Source organism: Uloborus diversus, unplaced genomic scaffold, assembly GCF_026930045.1.
Source record: "Uloborus diversus isolate 005 unplaced genomic scaffold, Udiv.v.3.1 scaffold_900, whole genome shotgun sequence".
Lineage (NCBI taxonomy): Eukaryota > Metazoa > Arthropoda > Arachnida > Araneae > Uloboridae > Uloborus > Uloborus diversus.
The window spans coordinates 24,457-52,016 of NW_026559122.1; the positions used below are offsets into that span (position 1 = coordinate 24,457).

Here is a 27,560-nt window from a genome sequence, read left to right on the forward strand (position 1 = left end):
ATTCATCAATACGAAAACATGAAATTTTACGTAAAAAGCGTTTGAAGTTCAACTCTAAAAATTTGCTTTAAGAAAAGTAAGTTTGCTGTGCTCTCCAGTGGTTAATATTAGGACAAAAAAATCTGTCATTATTTTCCAAAGAAGATGAAGTACTTTAAAGGCCTAGAAGCGGAAAAAAAAAAAAATACAAATCTTGTATTGTAGCACTCTTTTTCGAAGCTTCCCTGAGTGATATTCCAGTTTTGTCTTTGAATCAGGGGGATTGCGTTACTTAAACCTCAACAATTTCTTTTGTCTCGACGAAAAAATAAGCGTTTTTGCAGGTAAATGAAATATAATTCAGGAAATCTTATGAAACAAACTAGAACTAAATCTTTTATTAATATTAATTTGTTGAGAAATTTTGGAAAAAGGATTCATTCAAAATTATTTCTGTTTTATAGCAAACATTCATCCGCAGAAAAAATACTGCCTCCATCTATGTCTTACAAATGGATTACAATTTATCTCGACAGTCTTCAAGATAACATAAAAGACTTGTGCGTTACTTACCTTTTACTCATCAGGGGATGAGGGAAAGCAATCGTCCTTTCCCTCGTCCCAGGGCTTCTGCTCCGCTAGATTTTATTTCAAAAGAAAATACATACTAATCACATATTTAAGCAGAAAACAGTAATACAATAAATTCCTTTGACCTTGGTCACTATTTTAAGTATTACAATTTTTGATTTCTTGACACCAAATTCTTGAACTTATTTTAAAGCAGCAGTTCCTTTTCATACACAGTAGCTTTTGTGCTCAGCGTTTACTCTAAGCTAACAGGAAGACGCTTGAAACGACATCAGTGAATATTTCATAATCAGTCTGAAGGGCCTTTGCAGAACATGGATACAAGTTTTGTGGGGCTCTTTGGATGTTTTCTTACCATCAGCAAAAATAAAAGAAACGGCGGGTGTGCCCCGTCACAAGATGTTTCAAACCACGACTAAGCGATCACTGCTGGTCCTCATAGTTGAATGTCAATCTTCGACGGACCAGAGGCAGGGATGTTACATGCAACTGGTTACAGTGCAGCCGAAAAACGTTTTCAGGGTGGAACTCTTTCATCATCATCAATCACTGAAGAAGAAAACAAACCATTAATACAACGAAAAACAAAAGAAAACTTTGAATACTATTTTAAGCATGCATTATACACCTAGTCAATTTTTTAATAGTAGTCGTCTTCCTTACCACGGTGGCAGACTATTTTTTAGCGCTCTGCGACGCAGCTCAAAAACTCGAAAAGGGTCTTCAAGATAAACCGACTTTAGATCAATCAAATCAATTAAATTTAGTATTTTTCCCGTCTTTCAACTCAAATGTAAATGAGGTCTTCCAACAACAAGCATCAAGTTACATGAGCTACACTAAACATCAATAGGAAAATCGGCACTTTGTAAGCAGCTGGATATCTCAACAAACTTCCTGGTAAAGTCATCTAGATTTGGTTGCGAGTTCTGCAGTAAGGCCAAGTATCTTGATCAGGAGTAACATAACTAATTTTAAAAAGACATATGGATGAACACCCGCTTCTTAACTTACCGGCGGTTTTGCACGTCTTATCACGCCGTAGCAAGATCACGTCGCTAGCGTTTTACACGTATTTTTCTGACACTAAATTTTCGTTGTCAAACGGTCCAAGGCGTAGAATCCTGCGTTTCCTTTCCCCTCTCCTGAGAGCGGTACCCCGGAGCGTAGGGGCCCACCTTCTGTATTCACACATGCAAACAATACCCTTTCATCAGGTTGGGGTTTCAAGGTTCAGTGCATCCTTCTTATCAACGCAAAGATTTCTAAGCAAACCTCCTTGCTATTTATTGTAAGCATCTGCTAAAAGCAAAACTTGATTCCAAGAATGAAATATCCACTTCTCTTTCTTCTAAGCTTAAAATTTACATTTAATTAATGATTGTGCTGTAAATGGATGCAACATAATTTAATCGACGACAATGACATTCAATTACATTTTAAATAAATTAATAAATAAAAGCCGTGAGATTTCAAATTGAACGAAAACAAACTAAGTATCCTTTTGGAAATAAATTTATAGCTACGGCTTTATTCGCTACTAACATATAATTTAGGAACTTTAACTGTTATAAAATCACAATGCTGTTAAAAAAACCAAAGAGTACACGTAAAAGATCAATTTTCAACTTTTATGTGCACTTACGTCGCGTTTTACGCACATTTAGGCAGATGTTGTACTCAAAACACATTATAAAAAATATAAAAAAAAGGGATATTTTTTCAAATTTATTTACTCTAACTGATTGGCCTTGGGTTTTGGTCGCAAATTTCAATCATTAATATCAGAAACATTTTAAATTCACCGATTCTGTCTAATACTTCAGCTTATAATTATTTTAATCACAAAGAAAAACAAACATTTATCTCTTAGCATACAATTTCAATTCTGTATAAGTAAAAAAAAAACTAAATAAACAATATATAGTAAGAGCAAAAATTTTGCACAACACCAGGCAGCTATTGTGTTAACATTTATACAAAAAAAAAAAAAAAAACTTCAGTTGTTAGCAAAGAACAATAATAATATTTTTTTTTATTGTTATTAAAAATGGAAAAGTATATGAAAATGAATAGTTTTCAAAAAAAAAAAAAAAAAAAAAAAAATCAAAAATTGAATCGTTTGTAGCTTTTTCTTTTCAATAAAAAATAAAGAGCCTCGGAATTTTTTTCATTGAGAGGGGGAAGAAATTCAAAAGAATGGGACTCTTAGTAAAGGAAATTTCTATGGAGTTGCTTAAGATCTACAGTATTTTGTAGGAAGATGGAAATGGGGAAATGGTTAAGTGAGAATTTATAACTATTCTTTTATGTAAAAAAAAGGAATAATAATAAATAGAGAAAAATAAATAAAGGTTTAAACCGTTTTATAATTAAAATAAAACTTCAGCAGAGCTTAACTATTTGTACTTTATTAAGCAACAAATCCAGAATTTTCATTGATCTCAATTTGCCCAAAGCCTGATATTTACCTCAAATCACTATTCAATCTGTGCGATTGCTTGATACAAGTCATGTGATCTTTCAATTCCTTGGAACAACTTAAGCAAAAATAATTATAAAACCTTGATTTTTATAGAAAAATCATCATAATTCATGCTTCATACTAATTAGTAAACCTTTTACGGGGATGAAAATTCGTAAAATTATTTTAACAACTTTTTTGCTGCGACTTTTTTTTACCACTATAATTTAAAAGTATTTCGTTGTTTACTATTTTTTGCTTTAATTGTGTTTTCATAACTTTGATTTGATACCTAGTTCGGTCACTTAGGTCTTAACTACCAGCAGGGGAACTCCGAAATAAAATGAGAGGGGGGGGGGGGGGGAGAGGTGGATTCTCAAATTTTCGAATGAAGTTCTACTTTTTCCAAATGATAAACATGAGCATGCACATTATATCATACTTACATAACATCTAATGAGAAGCAACATTATGCATCATTAAAAACAATTTTTAAAATTTGAAAGAAGAATCTCAATGTTGCAATAGTGTTTCCACATTTTTCAAATGAGAATTTTTTGGGGAGGTTACACTGTCCTTCTGAGCCTCACATCGAGGCGCCCCATACTAGATCCCATGTGATTGTCAGTGTTTCTTTAATAATAGCTTTGTTAAATAAGCCATAATTCAGTGAATGTTGGATTTAGTATTTGTTTGCCGATTTTCAAACGGGATCCTAGACAGTCCCGATTTTCATTCAAAAATCCAGTGTCCCGGCCAGTTTACTTCACGTCTCGGTAAAATATAAGTTTCATTACAGATGACCAAAAAAATATAAAAATAATTAACCGTGAAGGATTATTTAAAATAATAAATTTTTCATTTCTGTACCTCGTAGCCAGACTGACGTAAGTCCAAAAATTTGAATTTTCTGTTTATTACTGCTAGGGTTCGCCGATATATATCCGATATTTGTTCTGAAAATATCATGATATTTTGACATTTTCGATATTTATTTTTCCAACTACGGTATTTTCAGTATAAAAATTATATTAATCATAGTAATATAGCTCATTTATTATTAAAAATACCTAAAAAGTTATGCACTATAGTTTTATGATGTATTATTACACATTAATTTATCAAAATAATGTATTTTTTTATTCATAAAATTATTAGTAATGTAACAATTTTAATGCATATTAAAAGTACCTAATTAAATGTTAACCATTGGTTGGAACAAAAGAAAATGTCTTATGACTGTGCCCCTGACTGTTGCATATTGTTTTTTTCTGAATCATATAACTGTGTAAAAGTAGCTAACAGAAGACAAATGAGTAGAACAGCTAACGCTATATTAACTCTATTAAAATTTACTAAAATGTAAAATGGAATATTAGATATGAATAATTAAAGAAACCTTAATTTTAAGTCTGCACATTATAATAATAAATAAAGAGTGATTTGAGGATGCATTTACTATTTTGAAGACATTAGTTTGCGTTGATTGAAAACATCGGATATTTTACATATTTTCGAAAATTGCACTCACATGACATATTTTTTTCTCTCCTGTAAAGTAGCGTATGTGAATCACGTTAGTTTAGCTCTGAGGTACAGATTTGTAATTTATGAGCTATAAAATTACTATCGGATTTGCTTGTAAGGAATTTTACAAAAAGATTTAAAACAAAAAAGACTTTCTAAAAAAGTCCTAGCCAATGCAATAAACAAGTAAATATTTTTCAAAATTCAATTCCTCATTTCTTGCTGAAGTAACTTCAAAAGATTAACGTTTACAAAATAAATTGTTTAAATGTATCTGCTTGCGTCATGTATCATTTATTATTCCTGGTTTAGGCTGATAATTAGTAATCATTTATCCATAGCATTGAGAATAAACTACCTTCTAAAACACTCTGAAAACCAGCCGGGGTGTGTACCTTTTGAAATACCCACGGTGGGGGGGGGGGGGGGGTCCTGGTTGAACATTTCGGAAATAAGGCAAGTCTAGGTATACCGTTATTACGATCACTTAGTCTCAAATATGGCGAGATTCGAAACATAAAAATGCACAAATAAAGAAAAAAATATACATATACAAACATATTATGTAAAAAGTATGCATAGATGTATAAATTTGCAGTGCTTTTTCCCCCAGCGTTAAAAGAAAAACAACGAATTGCTGTTGCACGGAAGGGGGGAGGGAATTCCTTTATTGCTTTTTATTATTACGTATCATTTCAGGTTATGCAAAACATTACAATCATAACTAAATGCATTTAGCTATTTCATATTGAAATAACTTGTTCCAAATATTGTTTTATAAATGTTGAATATGAGTAGTTAAATTCAATAATAAAATATGTGAATAGTAATTTAGAGCAGTAGTAGGAGATAGCAATTCCAGAGATTTAAAATCTAGATTATTACTTCATAAATATTACAGAAAGTTGTGATTAGTAAAACACGACTGGCTGAAAGGAATTCAACTCGTTTGCTACACGTGTTGAGGGGAGAAATGGGCGGGACGGACCTTGGCAGCATGTCTGGAGGAGTTCCACTCTTCCCTGCGACACGCGTTAAAAAGAAAGGGGTTGAGCTTTGACAGCACGTCCTGGTCAAAAGGGATTAAGTGCTTTTTATCTCCTTCCGAAAGGGGGAGGGAATTTCAAGATAAAAAGTATTGACCATTTCGAGCAGATAGCCATGTTCCCAAGGTGACCTTTTCCAGGTGAAATTCCGCTCGTATGTCAAACCGCCAGAGAGTTAAAGACTGCTTAAATTTCTCCGCTGATAATAGTAACTAACTAGGCGTATGTATATGCTTGTAGGCATGTGTGTATGTGTGCAGTCATATATGTATGTGTACAGACGTGTTTAGGCATGTGTGTTTGTAGTGTGTGTGATGGGCGTGTATGTGTGCAGGCGTGTGTGTGAAGGTGTGTGGTGAGCAGGCGTGCATGTACTTAACTGCACAGGAGTTGACAACTATGAAAATGAACAAGATAAATTCAACTGCGCATCATTTATTTTCGGAGACATTTAATGAGATCTACTAGTAACTTAGGATGAACACACTGAAGTTTCAACTTTTTGGTTCATACATCATTTAATCAGTTTTGTCTTTGTTATTTTAAAAATTTGTGTCATTGACTAAGATTTTTTTTTATCCGATCCATAAAAAAATATAAAGCTTTAATTGAAAAATAAATCATATATTCAACGCATAAGGGAAGAGTGACAATGAATGGGATATGAGGTTGAATGGGCAACTACTTGTTTCCCTAAATATACGTCGAAAAGATGGTAGCAACCTATAACGGTAGTGATTCAAGTAATCTGTCAAAATTATTGTCCATCTGGAGTTGAGCCATATTTTTATAAAAGGACAGTTAACAAGAATCTGCTTGAAAAGAAAATTTTCATTTTCTTTCTCAATAAGTTAGTAATTATAAAGTATTCATTATTCTTCAGTTATGCGTTTCAGACGCGGTTCGAGTGTTCCAGGGTTCCCAACGTGGGTGCGGTGGAACCCTGATCTGCTGTAGAAATCGACCGTCGATTGGTACCGCGAAGAGTCGTCCATGGTGTCAAATCTTGGTTCTGATTTTATTTTTAAATCTTTTGTTTTCGATAAAAACAAAGTTTAGTAGTTCTTTGAGAATGTTTGAGTCATTATTGAAGTCATTGGTACCAAACAACTTACAGAAGTGATTTTTTATAAGCAGTAACTTATGCAGAAAAAATTAGTTATAGTAGAAATTCCACTTTTAACTTCGGGTTTTTGTGTAGGTTACTCAGCTCAAGTGTAGTTATCTAATTTTGTCCTATCATGTGTTTTGAATCATTAGTATAAAAATCTGTAATTGATTATTTTAAAGTATTAGATTATAATCCTTTTATTTTCTGAAAATTGCTATACAACAAATTGATTTCATTCTTAATTGTAGATTATTAACCAAAATAATCTGTAGTTTGAATCAGGAAACCACACGATAGGGTAATGAAAAAATCTAAATTAGTAACAATCAAAAGCGGCATAGTAAAACATGTTTCTGAACAGATTAATTGTCCTGATACCAATGTTATCAGACTGAGGTCTTTGTGTGACGAAAGTTTCGAAAAAAAAAGGTGCACATACATTACCCTAATTGGAGATGAAAATGTTACTTTCTAACTTTGATTGTTTTTGGTGCACTTCTAGTGTGCTGAGATCAAATTCAAAGCATGAAAGTTTCCATTACGTACCATTTATTTTTTAAAGGGTACAATAAGGCCATTTTGATACAAAAAAGAGAGAGACAGAAAGCGTATTTTGAAGTTGAATTTGACTAGCAATTAATATATATTTCTAAGTTACTACATAATAAAGCAACATATGACGAGGGAGATTTTGATTAATTTTCATGAGCAAATGAGCCGTTGACAGCAACTATTCGCGTACGTCTGAAAATAAAAAATAGTTTCATTGCGGTGTCCTTTATAACTCAACACTGGACTAACTGAAATAGAAAAACTAAATGATTTTATCGGTTAGTAACTTTTTTCAAGTATTCCGTCGTTCGTTTACTTTGATTTTTCATGTTTTCTCTTGGCGATTAAAATACCGGTTTCTCGTCAAGGAATTTAACAAACTGCTAATAATCGACTCACCTGCAGAAACTTATTCACTAATAAAATCAGCTAGATTTTCTACTTTTAGATGTTCCAATGATTACTTATGAGGGAAGCTTCAATTAAACTTTTTTTTTTGTCTTGAGACTTCTGCGGAGAGTCAATGTCAACGGCTCATTTCTTCATAAAAATGAATGTCTCACAGATTAATCTTAAAACTTTACTTTATTATAACCATAGAAATAAATATTAGGTTAGCACAATTATCGATAGATTTTGCATTATCACAAGGTTTAAATGAACTTAAGAAGAGGATACAAAATATCTTCACGCATTGATGGAAAAATAATTTTGATCAATTTCCCAGTAATCATTTACTATTGATGCATCTGTTACTTAAATTAGTTATTTTTTAACTTCCTGTAAAACTTTCTCATTGGATTTAATTCTTCCACTCAATTTTCGAACTTCATTAACTTCCAACAGATGTTTTTTTTAATGATAGGTTACTACAATTTTTACGTTAAAGAATTTTTTATCCCATTACGGACGTAGCATTTTCCCCATCAGTAACGGATGTACGTGAGGTATCCCACTTAACATGGTCTGTATGCCTCAAACTGTAGTTGACATACTCTGTGCATGTCTGATAAATGCAAATGCTGACTTTGTTTTAAATGCAATATTCTAAAATTGCACCCCCGAGAAATCACGAGACGTTGTAGAGAAGTTAAAGTGCGACATTCGAAATGATGAATGCCTGACTAATACTTGTCCTAGCATCTGCAGATTCTCTCACTTTTCAGCGGGGTTTGTGAATCTGCTACGAAACTGCCTGAAGACTCTGGTGTTCCATACATCATTCTGTATGAAGTTAAAATCTATGAGAAAATTAAATGGTATCAATTGGAGAAAACTGAAGTTAACAATCGTATTAGCAAAGTACGGCACGAAGGCACATCAGAAAATGGCATTGTTGTCCCAAAAAGTTATTCCCGAAGTTCTTGTTCCACTTTTACCTTAAAGATAAACAAGGTGAGTACTCCACCAAGTCAAAAGATCAAATTGGAAAGGATTCCACAAGAGCTTTGGTTCAAACTTACTTTTCAGAGAAGTATACAAGTGCATACCAGGATGAAGCGAAAGTGCCTAATGGTCAAATGACAGGATTACAATTTCTGAAGTCGCAATTAGACATAAAAACCTAATGAAACCATATGCAATATTCCCCGACTGCATACAGCCTGATAAATACGCTGTACAAAATTTCCTTCAAAAGGTTGTTCCAAAGATATCGTGCCCTCGTATACATCTGTTCGTATAACTGATATTTCTCAGATGAAGCCGGACAAAACTTTAAACAGGAATTCGATTTATGCAATGTGCACTTCATGGAAGAAGTAAGAGCTTCCTGGCATTTTATTCCCACTTCTCGTGGCAAAAGACCGGTGAATGGAAGCGGTCAACTAAAAGACCTTTGTTTGGGTTGCAAAAGCACGTAGCCATATGGAAATGACGTCAGAAATTTTGTCACATGTTGTATGCAAGAAGATAGCAATTATCTTTATTCCTAAATTTTAAGTTTTTGCAGCAGTGGATAAACTTGAAGGAAAGAGGATTGGAATTCATGGTATACTGCAACTCATTCAGTACATTGCAAGACCAAAGACAAGTACTGCATAACATATGACAAAACTCAACTGTAAAACAGGTAAATCGGAAACAATGCAAACAGAATTAAAACCTATACCTGCAATAAGCTGCAATGAATTCATGCAACTTAATAAATTAATAGAAGCTCAACTATTAACTTAAACTCAAATATTTATACCCGATACATCCATTATAACAGTTGCTCATAAAAAAGACAATTTATCCGTTTTTTTTTACTTATTAAAATCATATAAAGTCATATAGTGTTACATACTCTTATTGTTTAAAATAAATAGCAATTAAATTTTTTGAATGCAGGCATTTTTTTCTGAAGGCCAAAAAATAATTCTTCCTCAAAGACATGTCCGTCATTGAGTCAAAAAAAAGAAAAAACTGATTTTGAAATTTTTCAAAATTTAATTGCATTACTTAGAAGTAGAATTAGTGTTCTTCAAAAGTGCATGCAACGAAACATGAATTTAGGTTATTTGGAGCCTTTGGTCGGTGCTAATGCACCAAGTGATGCAGCTATTACGGAGGAATTACACAGTTGTCACTTGAAATAGAAAAGAATATTTTTAAGAGGGTTCTTGATTTTCATTTGGGATAGATACTATGTCTAGGACCTGCCTAGCTGGGCACAGGGTTTGTTGCTGGTCGTCACTTTTGGATTTGTATATTTAGCAAGTGGCGTAAATTAAACAGCGTTTTTCGTTTTAAAAATAGGTTTATGAAAGATTGTGGTGAAATTCTTGTCAATTATTGCGGTGAAATTCTTGTACATGTGAAGGGATTTTACACGAAAATCTGACGTGATTGATGTAAAAGGATGAAAAATTTGGATTCTAGTGAATGAATGATTTTACAATGTGAGGTCTCAAAAGTCTGTCGAAGTTTCAAGAAGACTAGATAAATTTAGCCAGTTTTGGTAAATTGCAGAAGAAATCTTTCACATGCGTTGAAGACGGATGTACTGAAATATGCATACGATGAAATCGTAGGTTCAGTTTCCGCCAAGTCATTGAATTAAGTACTTCTGTTCAAATGTTGGTCGACTTTAAAAACTTATGTCTAGATACTGGGGGCACGGGGAAAAATAAACTTTTCGTCAAAAAAAGTTTCAATATGCACTTTCGATGCTACTTTAAAAATATATTTAGATGTCTATCATCATCTGATGGGATTAGAAAATAATCGGACGCATTCAAATTAATCCGGCTTTGATAGCTTCTTTCTGATAATTTGTGTTATGAGTATGTTTCCCTTTATTTACCAACTCATATACCTTGCAGATGGAACATGAGGGTCGGAAATTAAACCGAATTCAGGAACTGGTGCTGAATATTCGTTTCCTATGAAAGTCAGCTCAAGAGTCATGCAAAGGTTTTAATGAAGGAAGTAACTACCGATTAAATAAAAGAAAAGGCATGCTGCAGATGACATTTCTGATATCGACGATTGTCGAATGGGCAAAGTTCTCCCTTAACCATAAGTCTTTTTTTTTTTTTACTTTTTTTTTTTAAATGTTGGACAACTTATAACAGTTGATCTCTTCAATGTTCGTAAAAGAATCAGAATGTGTTAGTAGTACTATGATAAGAAAAAGTTAACACGTTGAGCGCTACGCGTATTTCTAAGACAATCCCGTTCAGGCCACGCGCGCCGCTTCGATTGAAGAGCTGGTATTGAAGGACCGGTGTTTCCGATCGCAGTAGAACATAGTGTACGTTTGGAACGTGATACCTATAGTCATTGATTCAACACATTACGCGCCATGTCTGTTTTGTTTTCCTTACCGCTTGGCCCGTCCATAGAAGATTTCTTCGAAATGGATGCGTGGCCGGTGTTCCCTTTGCGACAAATCAGTTCATTACAGTTTTTGGCCCTGAGCGTCAAAATGTCAGTCCGAGAGTGTGAAAGCGACAGCAGCAGTGCAATTATTTTTGCTAGAAAACGGCCTAGAATGGATGTATTTTTATCCTCTGACGAGGAGGAGGAGATTGTTGAAGAATGGCATGACCCGAGGGGCAATCGGCCAAAGATTGTGCCATTTACACATCCTTCGGGGTTTGTAAGGGAGCATATAGGATCAGATATAGCCGTAGAAACCAGCTATCAATTATTTGTGCCGGATGAACTGATCGAGCAAATTGCCGAACAAACAAATTTATATGCAGCACAGAAAACAGAAGCTGGATACACGCAGCGCTTGGCAAAGTGGACATAAACAAGTACGTCTGAAATAAAGAGATTTTTTGGACTCATTCTATGGATGGGATTAGTAAAATTGCCGGCCATACATCATTATTGGTCTAATGATCCTGCCTATTTGCAAACGTTTGCAAAAGCGGTCATGTCAAGGAACCGATTTGAATTATTACTAAGAATGCTACATTTTGTAGACAACGAAAAAGATAATGGTTCCAATCGTTTATATAAAATACAACCAATTATAGACATTTTGGAGACCAATTACAAAAAATATTACAATCCGACCGAGGACATATGTCTTGACGAATCCTTGATTCCATTTCGTGGCCGCATTGTATTTAGGCAGTATTTAAAACAAAAGCGCCATAAATATGGAATTAAAATATTTAAGTTGTGCTGTGGATCGGGATACACCTATGCTCTCCGCGTATACACAGGGAAAACTTTAGAAAAAGAAAAAACTACGCACACTAATATTGTAATGTCTCTTTGTGAAGATTTGTTTGATAAGGGGCACACGCTCTATACGGACAACTGGTACACAAGTTTAGAATTGGCCGAAAAATTAATTAGTAAAAACACCCATTTAGTGGGAACATTATGTACAAATCGAAGAGGAAATTCGCATCAAGTGCTTTCAACAAAATTAAAACGAGGAGAAATAATAGCAAAGGAAAATAACCAGGGGATAACTATTTTGAAGTGGAAAGATAAGAAAGAAATCCTAGTTCTATCGACAAAGCACTCGTCAGAAATGGTGAATGTTGAATGCCGATCAGGAGGCCAGATCAAGCCACAAATTATAGTAGACTACAACAGACAAAAGTCAGCTGTCGACTTATCCGACCAAATGAACGCCTACAACAATCCATTACGCAAGTCTCTAAAATGGTATAGAAAACTAGCTTTCGAATTGTTATTAAATACTACGGTTGTAAATAGTTACATTCTATATAAAAATATTACGAAGCAGAAAATTAGCATTACCGAATTTCGGAAAAAATTAGCAGTCCATCTTACAAGTTGTGACAAAAAAAACATTCCACCGAGCAGAATTGCAAGAAGATCCGGAAAAAAACACAAACTCGAAAGAAAATCGGGAAAAGTCTCTGAAGTTCGAAAGTACTGTAAATTATGTTATGACAAAAAAGTAAGAAAAGATGGTAGAGTGATGGCAAGGAGAAAGACCAAGCGTGTTGTAACATTTTGTGATACTTGTGAAGGAAAACCATTTTTATGTTTGCCATGTTACAATGAATCCCATTAATCCTGTAATGATACCAAATTAAGTAAATTTTAAATAAATTTTCTGTAATTCCGTAAAATAGTGTAAAATTTTATAGTTCTCATGTTACACGATGTCAGCCACCGATGGGTGACGCGGCCTAAACGGAAAGTCTAGTGTCAGCCACCGATGGCTGACATGGCGCTCAACGTGTTAAGCTTCTTTTTTTGAAACCTGTTTTGTTTGCTCCTGAGCAGAGGTCAAAGTTCAAGGTCGTGTATGTATGGTGCAAAGTAAATTATCGTTTTTTTTTTTTTCAAAAGCAATGCCTGACCCATGACAATTTTTTTAAATGCGGATACTACTTAATACTTGGGACATTCCAGCATAAACAATAAGGTGGCTCACTCATAACTTTAGGGGTAATTTCAATTGAAAATGCGATTTTCGTTACGTTTTTTTTGTCATGTTTGTGTCCAGAAAACTGCTTAAGCCGTGAGTGATCCTTGGAAATAGAATTAACTACTCATCACAGTCCAGTACTCATAAAAACATAAGGATTACTACTTTGAGAAGAGATAAAATAGAAGGAGTGAAGTCTTTCCCTTATGAAAACGAGACCCCAAGTCACGTGATAGATTTTAAAGCAAAGCATTGTGGAAGAAATCTGCTTTCTTTGGCTTGTTTCCGGCAAAACGTGCCAGTCATTTGTCGTTGTTGAGTCACGTGACTCGGGGTCTTTGGGTCAGCATTTGCTAAGCCAATGTTTGGACATGCTCGCTCCATTTTAATTCCTGTTCAAAGGCTTACTACTCTGGGCTCTCGACGGCCATGATTGTCTAGCAACACCTTTACAGAATAAATATACATGAAAGCCAAAATGCATGCTCTGCAATATGGAAAAAGACCTGGATTCAGTCCATCTTTATACCTGCTTTGCACTTGTCTCCTCGACTCAGCACAGCCGTTACGGTACCTGGGCCCTATTTGGCTCAACATGTTATCTGGACTTCATTTCCTTTTCAAAAAAGAAAGTCTTGTATTCGCGAAATTTTTTTTTGCAAAAATCGACTTTCATATCCATTTTGCTCACCCCCGAATGAATGTTGAGTTTTTTTTTCAACTCGACTGCTCGTGGATAAGTGCCTAAGATCGCATAGACACCCGAAGTATCCATTTTCACCATCCCCGAGGTAGAACCTCTATAAGTACTCAGGCCGACTTATCCGCCATTTTGGATCAAAAGGTGTTCTGACGTGCTGCCACGCTTGGCGCGTTATCGCCTTTTTCAGCTCAGCTTCGCACTCGCACGTTTTTTTTTCTTCTCGCAAATACACAATGAGATTTGAATTCGGAATGAACTAATTTTGTGAATACAAGAACGCAGATACGCAACATAAAAATACAAGTACACAGGAAATAAAAATAACTGTGTACATGCAAAAAAAAAGAGTAATATTTGTTTCACTTAACCTCCTTTACTTCAGATCTTTTTAATTATATTTTTAAAGTATTAATTTATTTAATTTTTGCCTAAGTTTGGTTTCAAATGTTTGTCAAAAAATCATGGATGAAAATAAGTTTTAAATTTTATTTCAAAAAGGGATTTACATAAAAAAATTCCTGATAAAATGTCCCCCCCCCCCCACCTTCCCCCAAAAATAGAAATGATTGGCCTGATCCTCCGGTTAAAAAAATTATGAGACCTAAATTCTTTAACAAAAAATGGGATAGTCCCGGACCCGTGAACCACTATAATTTCAAACCCTGATATGCACTCTGCATTTTAAAGATAAATGACTTCAAAAATATTTATATTTTGGAGCTATTTAGTGCTTTGAATGCAAAAATAATATCTTCACACACACACACACACACACACACACACACACACACACACAATAGAGTTTGTACTATTTGTGAATAATTGTTTGCAGTCAATATTTACAACGTTTGTAAAAAAAAAATAAAAAGGCTGAAAAATAAGTGTTTTCTAATAAAATGCTATACTAATAAATTCAAGACTTAAGTAAAAAAGGCTTCAAATATTGTACAAAAAATATTGCACGACACAGTTAACACAGGACTTTTACATTAAATTCCCCCGCTCCCCAGGTTGGATACTGTAAGAGAAGTTACAGAAAACAAAATAACTAATTTTGTATTCAACTAGCTTGTTTGCTTTTAAATTTCAAAAAGCTATGGGGGTAGTAGTACACCTAAAAGGAGTATCCTATTTTTTTTTCTTTTGTTGAAAAAATCATCTGATTTTTAAGCTTTTAAAGCTACGTTTATAACTTTCTGCAGCCCTTTAAAAATGACGTGAAAGTCGTCGCCATAAGTTAAGAACCGCTCATTACAAAGAATGAATTTTTATGTCAACATTTCCATTATAGAAAAATGATTAAGAAGTTCTTCTTTCAAAAACAAAAAGGAGCAGAAACAACGTTTATCAAGTATAGGGAACGAACATTGTCAAGAATGAGCGAAAAACAAACCGATTGTTGACCAGCTATTACAGCTTCGCTAGTTAGTATCGTGGTCAAAAACTTTTTTTAAACTATTCGATTATGATTAGGAATCAAATAAATCAGTTATTACTTCTATTACTTATGATATATGAGTGCATAAACTCTCTAATTCCTTTAACAGTATTAGAATTTGAAAGAAAATAGACTAGTCCAATTTCTGGCAACCTTGTATTCTTTGCAACTTAGATTTTTATAATTCAATTAGAAATTAATCAGAAATGAATTGAAACTGTCTCATACTAATGTTCAAAATAAGTGTTTGAACCAAACTGAAAATAAAAATTCTTAAGAGTTTGTGATATAAAGACTATTCACTTTGCACAATCGAGCTCCAGGTCCAGGTTTCCAGCCAACCACGTTGGCAATTCATAATACACTTTATTATTCTTTCTGCCTGATTCGGGAATCTAACCGAGTCGAATTCTTTCTCTGTACTGTTTGTACAATTAATTGCAGAACAACCATCCATTTTTATGTCTTTAATACAGCCAAAACATTGTTTTACAAGCATGCTCCACGGTAATGGATCAACAGCAGACGGCTTTTGATCCAAGATGGCGGATGTATCGGCTCCATGCTATAGGGGCCTTACCCCGAGGCAATTACAACGAGTTTACTCGTGATGTCCGTATGTATGTGCTTATGTGCGTATGTATGTTGCATAACTCAAGAACGGTATGTCCTAGAAAGTTGAAATTTGGTACGTAGACTCCTAGAGGGGTCTAGTTGTGCACCTCCCCTTTTGGTTGCATTCGGATGCTACTGAAGTAAAAAAACTTGACGCCAAGCTTTTGGTCGCCAACTTGGTGACGAATTTGGCGATTTTTTTTTTCAAATCTGGTTTTATTTTGGCCACTATATGCAATTTTTAAGGAGTTGACCATTGAATCACACTAAAATGTCAAACATTGAGAATTTTACCAACCAATTTTGCCAATCTGTATAAACATTTTTTTTTTTTTTTGCTCTGGTTTGCAAAGAACTTGGGGTAAAAATATTTAAAGTGTTTTTTTGCTGAATCCAAGGCACTACTATCATTAAATTGACGTAAAAGAAAGTCATGTGATGCACACATAAGCTCGTTTTTTTTCTTATTTCTTAGTTTGTATTCTATCTTAATTGTAGAAATTTAAAAAGAAAAAAAAACCTTTTGGCTTTTGTAGTTAAACGATCTACAAGTTGATGCTTTAAAAAACGAAGGTCAAGTAGCATGGTCTATAACTCTGTGCGCTCCGGGTAAATAATTTTGTGACTCAGTTGTAATTATAGGTAAAGTGGTGTAGTATTAGTTCCAGGATGGAAACCCATAGCATCTAATCAACTTTTTAAATTACATGGTTTTAAAGATGTTAATTTAAAACAAACAGTCAGTTTTTGGTTGATGACTCTGAAAGGCATGAAACAGTACTTTGAGTAACAGCTGTAATTATACTCAACGTGGTATAGTTTTAGACTGAGGTCAGAAACTCGTGGGATCTAATCAATTTAAGTTAATGGTCGGGTCATTCCATGTCAAGTGATCCAAAGTTTTTCCCTCACCTTTTCGTATTTCTTTGAAATTTGGCTCATCAATTGTACCCTTTGAGGTAATCCAAGGTCCAAATTTTTAGATTTTTATTTCTATTATTTTTTTATTTATGACACTTTGATTTTTCGAAAAACCCTCATTTTTTCATGGATGCTGGAACATAAAATGGACGATAACTCAGCACCAAACATAGATAGAAAGCTTTGGTAAAAAGCACTTTAAAGCACATTAAACGCTGTTTAATGGGATATGCAACATGACAAATTTCAGAAAACTTTTAATTTTTAAAAAATGAATTTTTTAATTTTAAATTTCTCGGAAAAGGGGTAATGAATTTAAAAAAAAAATCTCAAAAATTTTTGTGTATTTTATGTTCATTTGTGCAAACAGGGTTCCCAACACATTTTTTTAGCTTCAGAAAAGGGTAAAAGAGGACCATTTTCAATCAAAAAGGAGACTAAAGAGGACCATTTTCAATCAAAAAGGAGACTAAAGAGGACCAGTTAGAATCAAAAAGAGGACCTTGGGAGGACTACTCATAGTTAAACCCATGAAGTACCTAAAGGCAAATTAGTTGCCAGCTGCTATATTCGTTAATTAACTACAATAATGAGATACAATTCTTTTATCACGTTAAACTGATTTTTTTATCCATTAATAAGAGTGCACAACATTGGGGGGGGGGGGGGGCACTTAGTTCAGCACTTAAGGCAGCCTCTTTAGAACTAAATAGGCATAATGATACATTTTGACTTGAATTAATTATTTAGTTATTTAAATAAAAAATAAAACGAGTTAATCTAATGCAGCATGTCAAAAAAACTTCAAATTGCCAAAAATATAAAAATATTTATTAGATGCAAAACGATTGAAAGCTCGGATAAGCAAATTTTTACGAAGCAAATTCAATTTTGGCATACTTTCCATAAAATAAATTTATTTATTTTCTACTAAATTAAACACAAAACATGCTAATCTAAGATAGCATTTGGGAAAATAACATTCGATTGGGCAAAATATTTTAATATTTTCATGATGCAAAAAGATTCAAATATTGAAATTTCAAACACTAAAACTCATTTTTCGCGAAGTCCAAGTAAGTTCAATGTTGCCATGATTTCCAAAATAATTCCTTCGTTAATTATTGAAATAAAACGAAAAATAAGTTAATCTAAAGTTGTACATGTCAAAAGAACTTCCTATTGTCATAAACATCAAAATGTTTACAAGATGCAAAAGGATTGAAATTTCAAACGCGAGAATCAGTTTTCCGCGAAATGCGAGTAAATTCAATGTTGTGATGGTTTCTAAACTAATTCCTTCGTTAATTATCGAAATTAAACGAAAAATAAGCTAATCTAAAGTAGTATATGTCAAAATGACTTCCTATTGTCATAAACATCAAAATATTTACAAGATGCAAAAGGATTGAAACAGTTTCAAGAGCTTGGGATCCAATAAAAACTTTGAGATGAATATTCGAGTTATCGAGATCCGAGATCGGAAAGTTCATTCGTTATTGCAAACCTGAGGCTGAAATTCCGAGAAATATCGGTAGCACCCTGCTCCGCGATTCGACGTCATAACTCTTCCCCCAAACTAAGCCTAAAATGTGCTAATTTCTTGTTGTTAAGCCTGAGTGCTTAACAGTCTGCTGCTAAGTCTAAGTACTGCTTGTCTAAGGATTTTGTAATTTTTGTACCTTTTTCTTCCAATGCTTTCTAATTCTAATAATTAGTTTTATTTCTTAAATTTTGCATTTTTATATTGACTTTTAAGTGTATCATTTTGAGCTACAATGGGGGTTATATGCATAATGAAGGAGGTTAAAAGTGGTAAAGGGGACAAGTGGATTTCTTGTGACCTATGTCAGATGTTCTGCTTGTTTAAGGGAAAGGATGAGTCTGAGAAAGATTTCATTTGCACTAACTGTGTTGAACTCTCAGAAATCAGAGTTAGGATGCTTACTTTGGAGGGTGAGTTAGCATTAGGCTGTAGGAGTGTAGATGGGGTAAACACTCCAGAGGGAAAGGGGGAAGTTAGTAAAAAGGAGGTGGGCATTAGCTGTGTGTTAGATAGTGGGAATATTCCAGAGGTAGAGGAAGTTAGTAAAAAGGAGGTGGGCATTAGCTGTGGGTTAGATAGTGGGAAAATTCCAGAGGTAAAGGTTAAAGCTATTCCTGAGGTGACAGACTGGGAAACTAAGGGTATAATTTTTGGGGATTCAATGCTGCGTGAGGTGGGAAACTCAATAGGCAGAGTTAGACGTAAGGTGGCTAGATGTTGTTTGTCAGGGGCTCGGGTGAGAGATGTAAATAAGGTTGCTGAAAAGAAGGTGGTATTTAATAAAGAGGATGAAATTACTTTGTGGGTGGGAACTAACGATGTAGGCCATAGTAACAACGATGAGTTTAGAAAGGAATGGGATTCCCTGTTGGACAAAGCAACCAACTGTTCGGCAAATGTCCAAGTGGTTGGTTTGCTTCCCAGGTATGGAGTGCATAAGAGTTGGTTAAACCAATGGGCTAGGTGTATGAACCTGGTACTCAAGGAAATTTGCGTTAAGCATAGTATCAGGTTTGATGATGTGTGGAGTAAATGTAAATGCGATTGGATTGCTAGGGATGGCCTGCACCTGAGATCTACAGGGGTCAAAATGGTTAGTGGTTTGGTTTTAGAGGCTTCAGAATCAAAAAACTAAGTTGGAATGGGGGCATGGTTTTAGGAGCAGAATTCGAAAGGGTATTAACTATTTGGAATTTAGTAGAAACGGAAATAGGGTGGCTAATAAGAGAAAAGATTTTAACAGTTGGGATTCAAATAATCGTGCAGCATTATATAAAAGTAAGATGGGCTTACTTAAGGTTTTTTATACAAATGCTCGTAGTATTAGGAACAAGATGAAAGAATTGAAAAGCATAATTATAGACGAGAGGTTGGATATTATTGGAGTTACCGAGACATGGGCTACCGAAAGTGATGATGATTTATTATCTATTGCTGGGTATAATTTGTTTAGACAAGATAGAGTATGTAAAAGAGGTGGTGGGGCTTTATTTTATGTCAGAGACACTTTAATTTGCAATGAATTGGTAATTAATGATAAACCTACTGAGATTGATATGATTTGGCTGGAGTTGATGAGCAATAAGTGAAATAAACTACGTTTAGGGAACATTTATAGGCCACTCAACTTAAGCCAGGGTCAAGATGAACAGATGTTTAGTATTATTAGTGACATTTCAAGCAAGGGGTCAGTCATCATAATGGGAGATTTTAATTTTCCAGGAAATGATTGGAATAATTTTTACCATAGTAATAGCAGCGAAGAGGAATTTTTGAAAGTAATTGGTGACTGTTTCTTATATCAAATTGTAACTCAGGGTACTCGACAGGACGTGATTTTAGATCTAGTTTTCTGCGACATGGAAGGCTCTGTTCAGGGGTTATGTGTAGGGGAACACATTGGAGACAGTGACCACAACAGTATTAGGTTTGGGATTAAATTTGATACGCACAAAGTAGAGAATTTTAGGTTTGTGCCCAATTTCAGAAATACTGACTTTGTGGCACTTCGGCAGAGTTTGAAAGCAGTTTTTTCTTCTGGATTGGACAATAGAGATGTGAATCTTCAGTGGGCAGAGTTTAAGGAAAATCTAGCGAATACGGTTAGGGATCATGTTCCTTTTAGGAGAAAGGGTGTCAACACTAATATTTGGCACACACTAATATAGCAACACTAATATAGGGTTTATTAGCCTTGTAGCTCGCCTTTGAACCCTTTCCAATACATTGATGTCTTTCTTAAGATAAGGAGACCAAAACTGAACAGCATACTCCAAATGGGGTCTTACCAAACTTCTATATAAGGGCAGAAGAACTTCTTTAGATTTATTTGAAATAGATCTATTGATAAACCCAAACAGCTTATTGGCTTTGTTGCTAGCAATGCTGCACTGTTGGCTTAACTTTAAATCCTGACTTATTAGGACCCCCAGATCAGTAATTTTATCTGCCTGACTAATGACTGAACCTTACAAATAATAACTTGTACACTTATATCCATGCCCTAAATGTAGCTCTTGACATTTCCCAACATTAACAGCCATACCCCATTTAACAGCCCACTCCGTAATATGATCTAGATCCTCTTGCAGCTGATTTGCTTGTTCTTCATTTTCTACTCCCCATAACTTTGACATCATCAGCAAAACAATTCATGTTCCCAGAAATATTTTTGTGAATATCGTTCATAAAGACAATGAACAAAACAGGCCCTAACACTGATCCTTGAGGAACCCCGCTTAAGACCTCACTCCAATTAGAATAATTTCCCCTTACAACTACCCTTTGTTTCCTTCCGGTCAGCCAGTTTTTTACCCAAATGTAAGTTTTCCCTCCTATTCCTATATCGGCTAATTTGCTAAGTAGAGCAACATGCGGTACCTTATGGAAAGCTTTTTGAAAATCAATGTAAACAACATCTACAGGCTTCTCATTGTCCAAAGCCATGGTAACTTTGTTATAAAAATGTAAAAAATTAGTTGCACAAGATTTACTTTTCCTGAAACCGCACTGAAAACTAATCAATTTATTATTAGTCTCTAGAAAATTTACTATCTTAATTTTCATCAATATTTCAAAAATTTCGCAAACCACCGAAGTTAGACTCATAGGTCTATAATTTCCCGCACTCCCTTTAGACCCTTTCTTGAAGAGCGGTGTAATGTTAGCCAGCTTCCAGTCCTCTGGCACTGTCCCCGAGTTATAAGAAGCATTGAAAATATTTACGATTACATCTGCTAATTCCTCCGCACATTCAACTAAAATTTTTGGATAAATATTATCAGGTCCCGGAGCCTTAGTCTCTTTATTTTTTTCTAAATGAAGTAAAACGTCATCCCTGGAAAATACAAAGTCCTCAAGCTGTACTATAGCTTGTGTCTTGTAGGTGTCAACTGTTGAGATACAGTTATCGTTAAAAACACTCGAAAAAAAGTTATTAAGAACATTAGCAATATCACTATCGTCCTGAATTAAAATTCCGTGCTCATCAACCAGTGGCCCAATATGACTATTTCGAACTTTCCCCGAATTAGCGTATGCGAAAAACCTCTTGGGATTCCTGTTTATGTTATCTGCCAGTCTATGCTCCAACTCTCTTTTCTGAATCCGTACCAAATACTTAAATTTACGCCTTGCCTTACAATATTGGAGCCTATCTGCACTGTGACCTGTTTCTCTAAACCTATGAAAAGCAGCTTGCTTGTAATTTAGAGCGTCTTTAGTTTCCCTGGAGAACCACATTGGCCAAATTTTAGTGTTGACACCCTTTCTCCTAAAAGGAACATGATCCCTAACCGTATTCGCTAGATTTTCCTTAAACTCTGCCCACTGAAGATTCACATCTCTATTGTCCAATCCAGAAGAAAAAACTGCTTTCAAACTCTGCCGAAGTGCCACAAAGTCAGTATTTCTGAAATTGGGCACAAACCTAAAATTCTCTACTTTGTGCGTATCAAATTTAGTCCCAAACCTAATACTGTTGTGGTCACTATCTCCAATGTGTTCCCCTACACATAACCCCTGAACAGAGCCTTCCATGTCGCAGAAAACTAGATCTAAAATCGCGTCCTGTCGAGTACCCTGAGTTACAATTTGATCTAAGAAACAGTCACCAATTACTTTGAAAAATTCCTCTTCTCTGCTATTACTATGGTAAAAATTATTCCAATCAATTCCTGGAAAATTAATATCTCCCATTATGATGACTGACCCCTTGCTAGAAATGTCACTAATAATACTAAACATGTGTTCGTCTTGACCCTGGCTTAAGTTGGGTGGCCTATAAATATTCCCCAAACGTAGTTTTTTGCCCTTATTACTAATCAACTCCATCCAAATCATATCAATCTCATTAGGTTTATCATTAATTACCAATTCATTGCAAATTAAAGTGTCTCTGACATAAAATAAAACCCCACCACCTCTTTTACATACTCTATCTTGTCTAAACAAATTATACCCAGCAATAGATAATAAATCATCATCACTTTCGGTAGCCCATGTTTCGGTAACTCCAATAATATCCAACCTCTCGTCTATAATTATGCTTTTCAATTCTTCCATCTTGTTCCTAATACTACGAGCATTTGTATAAAAAACCTTAAGTAAGCCCATCTTACTTTTATTTAATGCTGCAGGATTGTTTGAATCCCAAGTGTTAAAATCTTTTCTCTTATTAGCCACCCTATTTCCGTTTCTCCTAAAATCCCGATAGTTAGTACCCTTTCGAATTCTGCTCCTTAAACCATGCCCCCCATTCCAACTTAGTTTTTTGATTCTGAAGCCTCTAAAACCAAACCACTAACCATTTTGACCCCTGTAGAGCTCAGATGTAGGCCATCCCTAGCAATCCAATCTCGTTTACATCTACTCCACACATCAATAAACCTGATACTATGCTTAACGCAAATTTCCTTGAGTACCAGGTTCATACACCTAGCCCGTTGGTTTAACCAACTCCTATGCACTCCATACCTGGGAAGCAAACCAACCACTTGGACATTTGCCGAACAGTTGGTTGCTTTGTCCAACAGGGAATCCCATTCCTTTGTAAACTCATCATTGTTACTATGGCCTACATCGTTAGTTCCCACCCACAAAGTAACTACATCCTCTTTATTAAATACCCCCTTCTTTTCAGCAACCCTATTTACATCTCTCACCCGAGCCCCTAGCAAACAACATCTAGCCACCTTACGTCTAACTCTGCCTATTGACTTTCCCACCTCACGCACCATTGAATCTCCCAAAATTATACCCTTTGTTTCCCAGTCAGTCGCCTCAGCAATAACTTTCCCCTTTACCTCTGGAATCTCCCACTAGGGTGCCTTTTCATCCATAAGTGTGCTTATGGATGAAAAGGCACCCGACAAAAAGCAAAGATGCAAATAATCAAGCAAATTAGAAAGTAAAAATAGCGGATTAACGGAACACTAATGAAAAAAGTATAAACCAGTAAAGAACCAAAAGGAATTCAAACAAAGAGCAAAAGCTTTATAACAGGTACGCAACTTAAACAAGAAAGAATTCAAATTGAGGAAGACTAAGCCACTAAAATGAAAAAGGCAATTTCAATTTCATTTTCGTGTCTGCAGTAATCTGTTTATGCACTTGACGTTCTTTTGTTTTAAAACTATACTATAGTTAGATACAAAATGAAAACTTAAGCAGGTTATTGTCCATTAAAAGTTCTCTTTCATTGTTATTTCTGATTTGGAGAAAGCAGAGTGAAGACCTTCTTAGAAATCTACGAGGGACATTTCAAAATCATGCTCTTTCTGTTACCAGGGATAAAACATTATACATTTTCCTCAAACTATAAAAAAGAGAAAAATCAACTTACTGCATTTATCTCCAAAGAACAGACTTGGTGTTTGTGTGACAACTCTGGTTCTGAGTGGGAAGACATTTTCGGGACTGCATCACAGTAAAAGTCCCAGCTGTGAAAATAGAAAGATCAGAATATAGAGTTCAAGCTTATACTCAATTAGCCAGCGAAAACCAGCTTTAGCAGCTACTGATATATTGTTACAAATTCTGTAAATAGTAATATAGTAATTATTTTTGTGATTAATTTGTTGTGGTCTAGCTAAATGAGGCGTTTCATAAATTATCTTTTATCTAAAACTATTGTAGCAACATAACCTGTAAATAGTTTCTTGTACTGAATATACAGTCCCTGTACATTCGGCTGAAGTATACAATCCCCTCATTTCTGAATGATAAAATTTGTGAATGGGAAGAAATAAGGCAGAGGTAGAACCGTCTACGATTTTCGTTAATCTCGTGGAATATTTGAGAGTTCTCATTCGATGTGTATAAAAAGCCATTACGCAAGATAAAAAGTCAGTTTCGATGGCGAATTTGTACTGAGAGTGTATTAGCTCTGTTTATCGCGAGGCATTTTGCTGTGTTGTTTTTCGTATTTGGAAGTAAATACGTGTGTAACCATTGAGTTTATGGTGTTGAGTGATATTTGCTTAATTGCTGATGATTAATTTAGCAGTTGTTAACGATCTTTCCCGTACTTAGTGTAAATAAATTTCCTGTGTTTTTTTCAAGAACTGTGTCGTCCTTTCAAGAAAGTTGGAAGTCACACCGGATCCGTTACAATATAGTTATTAACAACTAAAACAAGTTCAATTCGATGAGCCTAAAGAGAGAACTATTGGAAAGTGAATGAACGTACAATCTGCCTCTCAGAAAAGAATGCATTCAATAGGATTTTCACAAGGCGTAAGATTAAATGTTGTTTAGCCCTATATACTATTATAAACGGTTTAGGTCTTACTTGAATTCCAGTATTTACCCTTAGATTACTGAATTAAGCTACAGAGTAGAGATATGTGCGAAAAATGAATAGATTATCAATGCATACTATCTTGGATATATTGTAAAGCTCCTTCACTGTGGTTTATTTTGATTTCGAAAGACTATTACAATTCTGCAAGTTTTTGGGTTATTTTCTGTGTGAAACTTTTTATGCCGTCCCTATCTACCGCATTAAAAATACATTTTAACTGTGTTGCGGAAACAACTTTTTAAAGCTACTCGTGAAGTTTCGAACAATTTTCTTTTTATGCTATGTTCTTATGCGGTCCCTATCCACCGCATAAAAACAGGCTTGGGAGTAGTCAAATACAGTAGTCTCTCTATTATTTGAAACTACAAACGAGATTGTGGGTTCAATCAAATATAGCAGTAGTATTTTGAAACATTTTCTAATTAAAAAAATAATCACTGGAAATGCCTAATTCCTAATACACAAACCAAATGTTGGAAAAACTTTGCATCGAAAAAACATTGTGGAATTGGAAATCCTGCCGGATTAATCCCCCTAAATATCATACGAGATCCCGCGGGATTCCGGATCGGGATTGGAAACCTTACTAGTGACTCAATTTTTGCATTGAGGATCGCGAGCATAAGGGTTTTCACATTAATCCATATCTTGTCTCATTCTAAAAAACACCCTACCTACCGACTCCCTAACCAGTTTAATAACCCATTCTACAAGCGGAGTGTAAAAGAGGAACATTTACTGATTAATGGGTAAAGCGTCAACTGTTTTTGTGAAATTAAATATTATTAACTTAGAAAATGTTAACGTGTGCTAAGGGAGTGCTGGGGCTGTATAATATTTGAACTAAACTACTACTAGAGGAATGAAGCCACGTGTAAATAATATCTTTAAAAATTATGCTTCAATGGTTTTATAATTTAAATTTTAAAGAAAGGAACAAATGTCCGTGAAACATGCACCTGCACACTTATTTGAAGTGTTGGCGAAAGCCATTTATTTTGGTTCTTGGAGAGATTCATAAAAAGCTAGAATGTATTTTAATTGTTTAAAACTTACTTGTTCACTCAAACTACCCTAGAAATACATTCCTGCTTTAAATGTCGTTGAAAGATTGCTGTGTGTAAACCCCGAGCGTATAGAAATCCCCAAGGAGTTTTTTTTTTAGGAATATAAATTTGAAGAATTAATGTTTCTTTTAAGTATTAGGCCTAACAGGGCCAGAAGGTTCGTCTGGCACATACCCAATTGCGGAGCCGGTCGGACTGGATTGAATCCACTATACAATGACGCATCCTCTGCTAGTGGATGCTTCCTCTTTTGCTTGAAGCTGGGCAAATAATTTCTTTTGCTGCCTGTTTCTGTGCCATGGGTGGTCCTGGGATTGATTGACCATGGATTTTGGTCTGCCGCCCACGAGTGGACGTTTTCAACTCGTCTGAACATCCGACACATGGATGTTGTTGCCTTCGTTGTTATGTGTGCCAAGTTTAAAGTATGGACTTCCAGTGGTATGAACTTTTTGATACTATGCTTAACGCTAATTTCTATGAACCTGGAACTCAAGGAAATTTGCGTTAAGCGTAGTATCAGGTTTGTTGATGTGTGGAGTAAATGTAAACGCGATTCGATTGCTAGGGATGGCCTGCATCTGTGCTCTACGGGGGTCAAAATGGTTAGTGGTTTGGTTTTAGGGGATTCAGAATCAAAAAACTAAGTTGGAATGGGGGGCATGTTTTAAGGAGCAGAATTCGAATGGGTACTAACTATTGGGATTTTAGTAGAAACGGAAATAGAGTGGCTAGTAAGAGAAAAGATTTCAACAGTTGGGATTCAAATAATCGCGCAGCATTAAATAAAGGCAAGATGGGCTTACTTAAGGTTTTTTATACAAATGCTCGTAGTATTAGGAACAAGATGAAAGAATTGAAAAGCATAACAATAGACGAGAGGTTGGATATTATTGGAGTTACCGAGACATGGGCTACCGAAAGTGATGATGATTTATTATCTATTGCTGGGTATAATTTGTTTAGACAAGATAGAGTATGTAAAAGAGGTGGTGGGGCTTTATTTTATGTCAGAGACACTTTAACTTGCAATGAATTGGTAATTAATGATAAACCTACTGAGATTGATATGATTTGGCTGGAGTTGATGAGCAATAAGGGCAATAAACTACGTTTAGGGAACATTGATAGGCCACCCAACCTAAGCCAGGGTCAAGATGAACAGATGTTTAGTATTATTAGTGACATTTCAAGCAAGGGGTCAGTCATCATAATGGGAGATTTTAATTTTCCAGGAAATGATTGGAATAATTTTTACCATATTAATAGCAGAGAAGAGGAATTTTTGAAAGTAATTGGTGACTTTTTTAGATCAAATTGTAACTCAGGGTACTCGACAGGACGTGA

General features: G+C 34.9%; 1 long non-coding RNA gene across 1 annotated transcript in view; it reads right to left on the reverse strand.

Moving 5' to 3' along the window:
* Nucleotides 1–403: 403 nt before the first annotated feature.
* The window catches only part of LOC129234005 (uncharacterized), a 43,068-nt gene continuing 15,911 nt past the window's right edge, over nt 404–27,560 (reverse strand). The window contains exons 3-4 of the long non-coding RNA XR_008581515.1: nt 24,187–24,283; nt 404–1,119 (exon numbers count right to left, since the gene is read on the reverse strand). This is a non-coding gene — a long non-coding RNA (uncharacterized LOC129234005). The remainder of the gene's footprint in view (nt 1,120–24,186; nt 24,284–27,560) is intronic.